Raw genomic sequence first — 7,850 nt, 5'->3', positions numbered from 1 at the left:
ATGGGAGAAACATCCATGATGAGAGACAATCATTGATCAGCTGCCTCCTATATGCCCCCCATTGGGGATGGAGCCCACAACCCAGGCATGTGCCCTTGACCGAAATCAAACCTGGCACCTTTCAGTTTGCAAGCTGATGCTCTATCCACTGAGCCAAACCGGCTAGGGCTTTATTGACCTTTTATTATTCATATTTTTATCTTTTGTATTTCTTCTTCTTAAAGAAGACCCTTTAACATCCTATCTAATAAAGAGGGAATATGTTAATTGACCCTCACACCATCGCAAAGATGGAAGTGCCCATGGCCAATAAGGAGGGAATATGCTAATTGACTGTCATGCCCTCAAAGATGGTGTTGCCCACAGTCAATAAGGAGGGAATATGCAAATTGACGGTCACACCCTCAAAGATGGCAGCGCCCAGTCCCCTCAGCCCTGCCGGGGCAGCAGGCATTCCTCGTGCCTGCCTCTGGAGAACCCTAGTCCCCTCAGCCCCCCAGGCACCCAGGGCCAGCCCAAGGCTCAGGCAAGCCTCGGATGGCGGATACCCAGCCACCCAGGGCTGCCTGAGGCTCAGGTAACAAGGGCCAGTTGAGGCTTGCACTGCCAGCAGTGGCAGCAACAGAGGTGTGATAGGGCATCATCGCCTTCCCCAACCATCGGGTTGTCTCCCACCCTGAGAGCTCTGGGACTGTGAGAGGGGGCAGGCCAGGCTGAGGGACCACCCCCCCTCTAGTGCATGAATTTTCATGCACCAGGCCTCTAGTTTCATATAATACTGTTTTGGTGGTGATAAACTCCTTTAGCTTTTTCTTGTCCAGGAAGTCTTTATATGTCCTTCTATTCTAAATGATAGATTTGCTGAGTAATCATAATTGTACATCCTCTTTTAAAATTCTTTATTGTTTAAAGTATTACTTATGTCTCATTTTCCCCCCATTGACCTCTCCCCAGCCACCTACCCCACACACACATACCCCCTTCCTCGTAGAATCTTTGTCCATTGTTTCTGCTTATACTAGAGGCCTGGTGCACAAATTCATGCACCAGTGGGGTCCCTCAGCCTGGCCTGTGGGATCAGGCTGAAACTGGCTCTCTGACATCCCCCGAGGGGTCTCAGGTTGTGAGAGAGTGTAGGCCAGGCTAAGGAACCCCACCAGTGCATGATCAGGGCCAGGGAGGGGCACAGGAGTTTGGCCAGCCAGGGAAGGATCTCAGGAGGGCTCCAGGGTGTGTCCAACCCATCTCACTCAGTCCCAATTGGCCAGACCCTAGCAACAAGCTAACCTACCAGTTGGAGCATCTGCCTCCTGGTGGTCAGTGCACATCATAGCAAGCAGTTGAGTGGCCTTAGCATATCATTAGCATATTACACTTGGATTGGTTAAACGGCCAACCAGACGACTGAACATATTAGGCTTTTATTATATAGGATGCATGCATACAAGTCATTAGGTTTATCTCTTACCCCGTTCCCTGCCTTCCCTCTGAAGTTTAACAGTCTGTTCAATACTTCTCTGTCTCTGAATTTATTTATGTTAATCAGTTTATGTTGCTCATTATATTCCACAAATGAGTGAGATCATGCAGTATTTATCTTTCTCCAACTGGCTTATTTTGCTTAGCTTAATGCTCTTCATGTTCATCCATGCTGTTGTGAATGGTAAGAGTTCTTTCCTTGCATTCTATGACTGAATATTTCTTGCCACTTCCTTCTGGTCTGCAAAGTTTCTGTTGAAAAGTCAGCTGGAAGTCTGGTAGGAATTCCACTGTAGGGAACTAACTGCTTTTCTTTTGGTGCTTATGAGACACCCTCTTTGTCTTTAACCTTCTGCATTTTAATTATGATGTGTCTTGGTTTGCGGCTCTTTGGGTTCATCTTGTTTGGGACTCTCTGCACTTTTTAAACTTGTATGTTTATTTCCTTCACCAAGTTGGCAAAGTTTTCTGTCATTTTTTTTTTCCAAATAGGTTTTCAATTCCTTGTGCTCTCTCTCTCTCTCTCTCCTCCTTCCATAATCCCCATGATACAAATATTGGTATGCTTGAAGTTGTTCCAGAGGTGCCTTACACTATCCTGATTATTTTTTATTCCTTATTCTTTTTGCTGTTCTGATTAGTGTTTTTTCTTTTTTAACTTCCAAATAGATGATTTGAATCTTGGTTTCATCTTCTCTACTATTGATATACTGCAAATTATACTTAATTTCAGTTAGTGTATCCTTCATTCTCCCTGGTTCTTTTTGAGGTTCTCACTAATTCATTGAGCGTCTTATAACCAGTGTTTTGAACCCTGCATCTAGTAGATTGCTTGTCTCCATTCCTTTCAGTTCTCTTAATGAAATTTTCTTATATTCTTTGATTTGGGGCATATTTCTTTGTCTCCTCATTTTGACAGCCTCCTGGGTGTGTGTATATATTAGGTAGGGCTGCTACATCTCCCAGGCTAATGCAGTAGGTGTTCTGTAGGATCTAGTGGTATAGTCTCTTGATCATCCAAGCTGGCCCCCACATTTGGGTCCGTGTAGACCCTCCTATTTTAGTTGAGTCTTCATCTATGTTGGCCCATCAATGGGAGGTAGTTACCCTCAGGCCAATCAGCTAAAAGGACTAAATACAACCACTGACCACCAGCCATTTTATTATTGAAAGTGTTACAGATATCCTCTGTTATTTCCCCATTGACTTCATTAACCCCACTCCCACTCTATTGTGTGTCCAAAGGCTGTGCATATATGCATATAAGTTATTTGGTTAATCTCTTCCTGCTACTCTGAAATTAGTCAGTCTGTTGCAAGATTCAATCTCTCTGGATCTGTTTTATTCATCAGTTTATTTTATTCATTAGACTCCACATATAAGTGAGATCATGTGATACTTGTGTTTTTCTGACAAGCACATTTCACTTAACATAATACTCTCCAGTTCCCTCTATGCTGCCCCAAACGGTAAGAAATCATTCTTTTTTAGAGCTGCATAGTATTCCATTGTATAAATGTACCAGGGATTTTTAATCCACTCATCTGCTCAGGGCACTTCAGCTGTTTTCAGATCTTAGCTATTGTAAATAATGCTGCTATAAACACAGGAATGCATATATTTTTTTCTGACTGGTGTTTCAGGCTTCTTAGGATATATTCCTAGGAGTAGGATTACTAGATCAAATGGCAATTCCATTTTTAATTTTTTCAGGAAACTCCACACTGTTTTCAAATGTTGTTGTACCACGCTGCATTCCCACCAGCAATATACTAGTGTTCCCTTTTCTCCACATCCTTGCCAGTTCTTGTCATTTCTTGATTCCTTCACCAGTACTTGTCATTTCTTGATTTCTTGGTGGTAGCCATTCTGACAGGTATAAGATAATACCTCATTGTCATTTTAATCTGAATCTCTCTAATGATTAGTGATGTTGAGCATTGTTTCTTATGTATCTTGGCCTTTTGTATGCCCTTTTTGGAGAAGTGTCTATTTAGGTCCTCGCCCATTTTTTAATTGGGTTGCTTGTCTCTTTTGTTGATATGTATGAGTACTTTTTATATTTTGGAGATTAACCACATTATCAGATGTGTCATTAGCATAAATGTAATCCCATGCCAGGGTTTCCCTTTTCAATTAGATGCTGGTTTTCTTTTGCTTTGCAGAAGCTTTTTAGTTTGATGCAGTCCATTTGTTTATTTTTTCTTTGTTTCTCTTTCCAAATCCTTAGTTTTGGACTAATTCTGAATTATGGTCTTTATTGGAAGATTGGGTTCCTTTTCACTAAGAAAGCTTCCTCATTTACTGCCTATGTTTTCTTCTAGGATTTTTATGGTTTCACAACTTACATTTGAGTCTTTTACTCATTTTTAGTTTATTCTTATGTAAGGTGTAAGTTGGTAATCTAGTTTAATTCTTTTGCATGTACATATCCAATTATCCCAACACCATTTATTAAAGAGACTATCTTTACTCCATTATATGCCTTGCCTCCATTGTCAAATACTAATTGAACATAATAACTTGGCTCAATTTCTGTGTTTTCTGATCTGGTCCGTTGTTCTCTATGCCTGTTCTTGTACCAGTACTAGGCTATTTTGAGTACAGTGGCTTTATAGTATAACTTGATATCCAGTATTGTGATCCTTCCAAATTTGTTCATCTTTCTCAAGATTGCTGTGGCCATTTTTTAAATTCCTTTATTGATTAAGTTATTACATAGGTGTCCATATCCCTCCTTTGCCCCCGATGCCCCCCACTCATGCCCTCAACCCCTGCTGTCTGTGTCCATTGGTTAGGCTTATATGCATGTATACAAGTCCCTTGGTTGATCTCTCCCACTTACCCCACCATCCCCTACCTTCCCTCTGAGGTTTGACGGTCTGATCAATTCTTCTCTGTCTCTGCATCTGTTTTTGTTCATCAGTTTATGTTGTTCATTATATTCCACAAATGAGTGAGATCATGTGATATTTATCTTTCTCTGACTGGCTTATTTCACTTAGCATAATGTTCTCCAGTTCCATCTTGTTGATGGTAGCCATTCTGACAGGTGTGAGATGGTACCACATTGTTGTTTTGATTGAGCCTGTTTTTATATATCTCTTGGCCTTCCTTCTGTCTTCTTTCGAAAAATACTTACTTAGGTTCCTTGCCCATTTTTTAAATGGGTTTTTTATCTTCCTTTTGTTAAATTGTATGAGTTCCCTGTAAATGTTGGAAATTAAACCATTATCAGAGATAACATTGGCAAATATGTGCTCCCATGCAGTGGACTTTCTTGCTGTTTTGTTGATGGTTTCTTTTGCTGTGCAAAAACTTTTTATTTTGATGTAGTCCCATTTGTTTATTTACTCTTTAGTTTCTATTGCCGTAGAAGCAGTATCGGTGAAGAAATTGCTTTGACATGCCTGAGATTTTGCTGCCTGTGGATTCCTCTACTATTTTTATGGTTTCCTGTCTTATGTTTAAGTCCTTTATCCATTTTGAGTTTATTTTTGTATGTGGTGTAAGTTGGTGGTCTAGTTTCATTTTTTTTTGCATGTATCTGTCCAATTTTCCCAACACCATTTATTGAAGAGACTGTCTTGACTCCATTGTATGTTCATGCCTCCTTTGTCAAATATTAATTGAGCATAGTTGTTTGGGTCGATTTCTGGGTTCTCTATTCTATTCCATTGATTTATATGTCTATTCTCGTGCCCGTACCAGGCTGTTTTGAGAACAGTGGCTTTGTAATACAGCTTGATATCTGGTATTGAGATCCCGCCTACTTTGTTCTTCTTACTCAAGATTGCTGCAGCTATTCAGGGTCTTTTTTTATTCTAGGTGAATTTTTGAAACGTTCATTCTAGGTCTGTGAAATATGCCATTAGTATTTTAATGGGGAGTGCATTGAATCTATAGATTGCTTTGGGTATTCTGGACATTTTAATAATGTTGATTCTACCAATCCATGAATACAGCATGTTCTTCCACCTTTTTATGTCTTCCTCTATCTCTCTTTTCAGTGTCCTGTAGTTTTCCATGTATAGGTCCTTTACCTCCTTAGTTAAGTTTATTCCTAAGTATCTTAATTTTTTTGGTGCAGTGGTAAATGAGAGTGCTTTTTTAGTCTCTCTTTCTGTGAATTCACTATTGGTGTATAGAAAAGTCATAGATATCTTGGCATTAATTTTGTATCCTGCTATATTGCTGAATTCATTTATTAAGTCTAATAATTTCTTGATGGAGTCTTTAGAGTTTTCTATGTACAGTATGTCATCTGCGAATGAGGACAGTTTTACTTCTTTTCAAATTTGGATGCCTTTTATTTCTTCTTCTTGTCTAATCACAATGGCTCGAACTTACAGTACTATGTTGAACAGGAGTGGTGAGTATGGGCATCCCTTTCTTGTTCCTATTCTTACGGGAAATGGTATTAGTTTTTGCCCATTGAGTATGATGTTGGCTGTGGGTGTGTCATATATGGCTTTTATTATGTTGAGGTATGATCCTTCTATTCCCAACTTGCTGATAGCTTTTATCAAGAAAGTGTATTGGATTCTGTCAAATGCTTTTTCTGCATCGATTGATATGACTATGTTATTTTTATCTCTCAATTTGGTTTTGTGATATATCACATTTATTGATTTGTGAATATTGTACCATCCTTGCATCCTTGGGATAAATCCTACTTGGTCGTTGTGTATGATCTTTCTGATGTACTGCTGGATCTGATTTGCTAGAATTGTGTTAAAGATATTGGCATCTATGTTCATGAGGGATATTCGCCTGTAATTCTCTTACATTGTGTTCTCTCTATCTGGTTTTGGTATTATGGTGATGCTGGCTTCATAGAATGAGCCGGGCAGTGTTCCTTCCTCTTGAATTTTTTGGAATATTCTGAGGAAGATAGGTTTCAGTTTTTCCTTAAATGTTTGGTAAAACTCCTCTGTGAAGCCATCTGGCCCCAGGCTTTTGTTTGTTGTAAGCTTTTTTATGACTGCTTCAATATTTCCATAGTTATTGACCTATTGACATTTTTAGATTCTTCCTGATTGAGTTTTGGAAGGTTGTATTTTTCTAGGAATATGTCCGTTTTCTCCATGATATCTAGTTTGTTGGAATAGAGTTGTTCATAGTATTTTTTAAAAAATATGGAACACTTCACGAATTTGCGTGTCATCCTTGCGCAGGGACCATGCTAATCTTCTCTGTATCGTTCCAATTTTAGTATATGTGCTGTCAAAGCGAGCACTGATCCTAAAATTCACATGGAAAGCCAAGGGACCAGAAATAGCCAAAAAAATCTTAAATAAGAAAAACAAAGCTTGAGGGTTCACACTTAATTTCAAAACTTGCTGCAAAGCTCCAGTAATCTACACTGTGTTACTGGTATGAGGCTCTTTCTAATTCTTTAAGTTGTAGTGTTTGATGATTTACTACCATTTTTTTGTTGTTTTTTTGAGATAGAGCTATAAACTTCCCTCTCAGGACTGCTTTCATTGTGTCCCATAGATTTTGGGTTGTTGTGTTTTTGTTGTCATTAGTTTCCAGGATGTTTTTAATTTCTTCTTTGATCTCTTTGGTAACCCAGTCATTGTTTAATAGCATGCTATTCAGCTTTCAAATGTTTGAATTTTTTGGATTGTTTTTATTGTTAGTTTATTTCTAATGTTATGCTATTATGGTCTAAAAAGAAGCTTGATATGATTTCTATCTTCTTGAATTTGGGGAGACTCTGTTTGTGACCCAACATGTGGTCTATTTTTGAAAATGTCCCTTGTGCACTTGAGAAGAACGTATATTCTGTGGCTTTGGGGTGAAATGTTCTGAAGATGTCAATTAAGTGCATTTGATCTAGTGAGTAATTTCGGATTGCTGTTTCTTTGCTGATTTTTGTCTAGAGGATTTATCCAATGATGTCAGTGGTGTATTGAAGTCCCCTACTATGATTGTATTGTTGTTGATCTCTCCCTTGATAATTTCCAGGAGTTTGTGGTGTGTTTTTTTGTTTGTTTTGTTTTTTTTTTGTATGTGGATGCTCCTGCATTGGGTACATTTATGTTTATCAGGGTTATATCATCTTGTTGTATCCATCCCTTTAGTATTATGAAGTGGCCTTCCTTTTCTCTTTTTATGGCCTTCACTTTGAGGTTTATTTTACCAGATATAAGTACTGCTACCCCAGCTTTTTTTTTCATTTCCATTTGCCTGAAAGATATTTTTCCATCCCTTCACATTTATTCTGTGTGAGTCCTTTATTCTGAGGTGGGTCTCTTGTAGATAGCATATATATGATCCATGTTTTTTATCCATTCAGCCAATCAATGTCTTTTGATTGGAGTATTTATTTTTTGAATTGTTTTATTGCTTAAAGTATTACAAAG

The sequence above is a fragment of the Myotis davidii genome, unplaced genomic scaffold, assembly GCF_000327345.1.
Source record: "Myotis davidii unplaced genomic scaffold, ASM32734v1 scaffold2338, whole genome shotgun sequence".
Classification (NCBI taxonomy): Eukaryota; Metazoa; Chordata; class Mammalia; order Chiroptera; family Vespertilionidae; genus Myotis; species Myotis davidii.
This window is presented reverse-complemented; position numbering follows the sequence as displayed.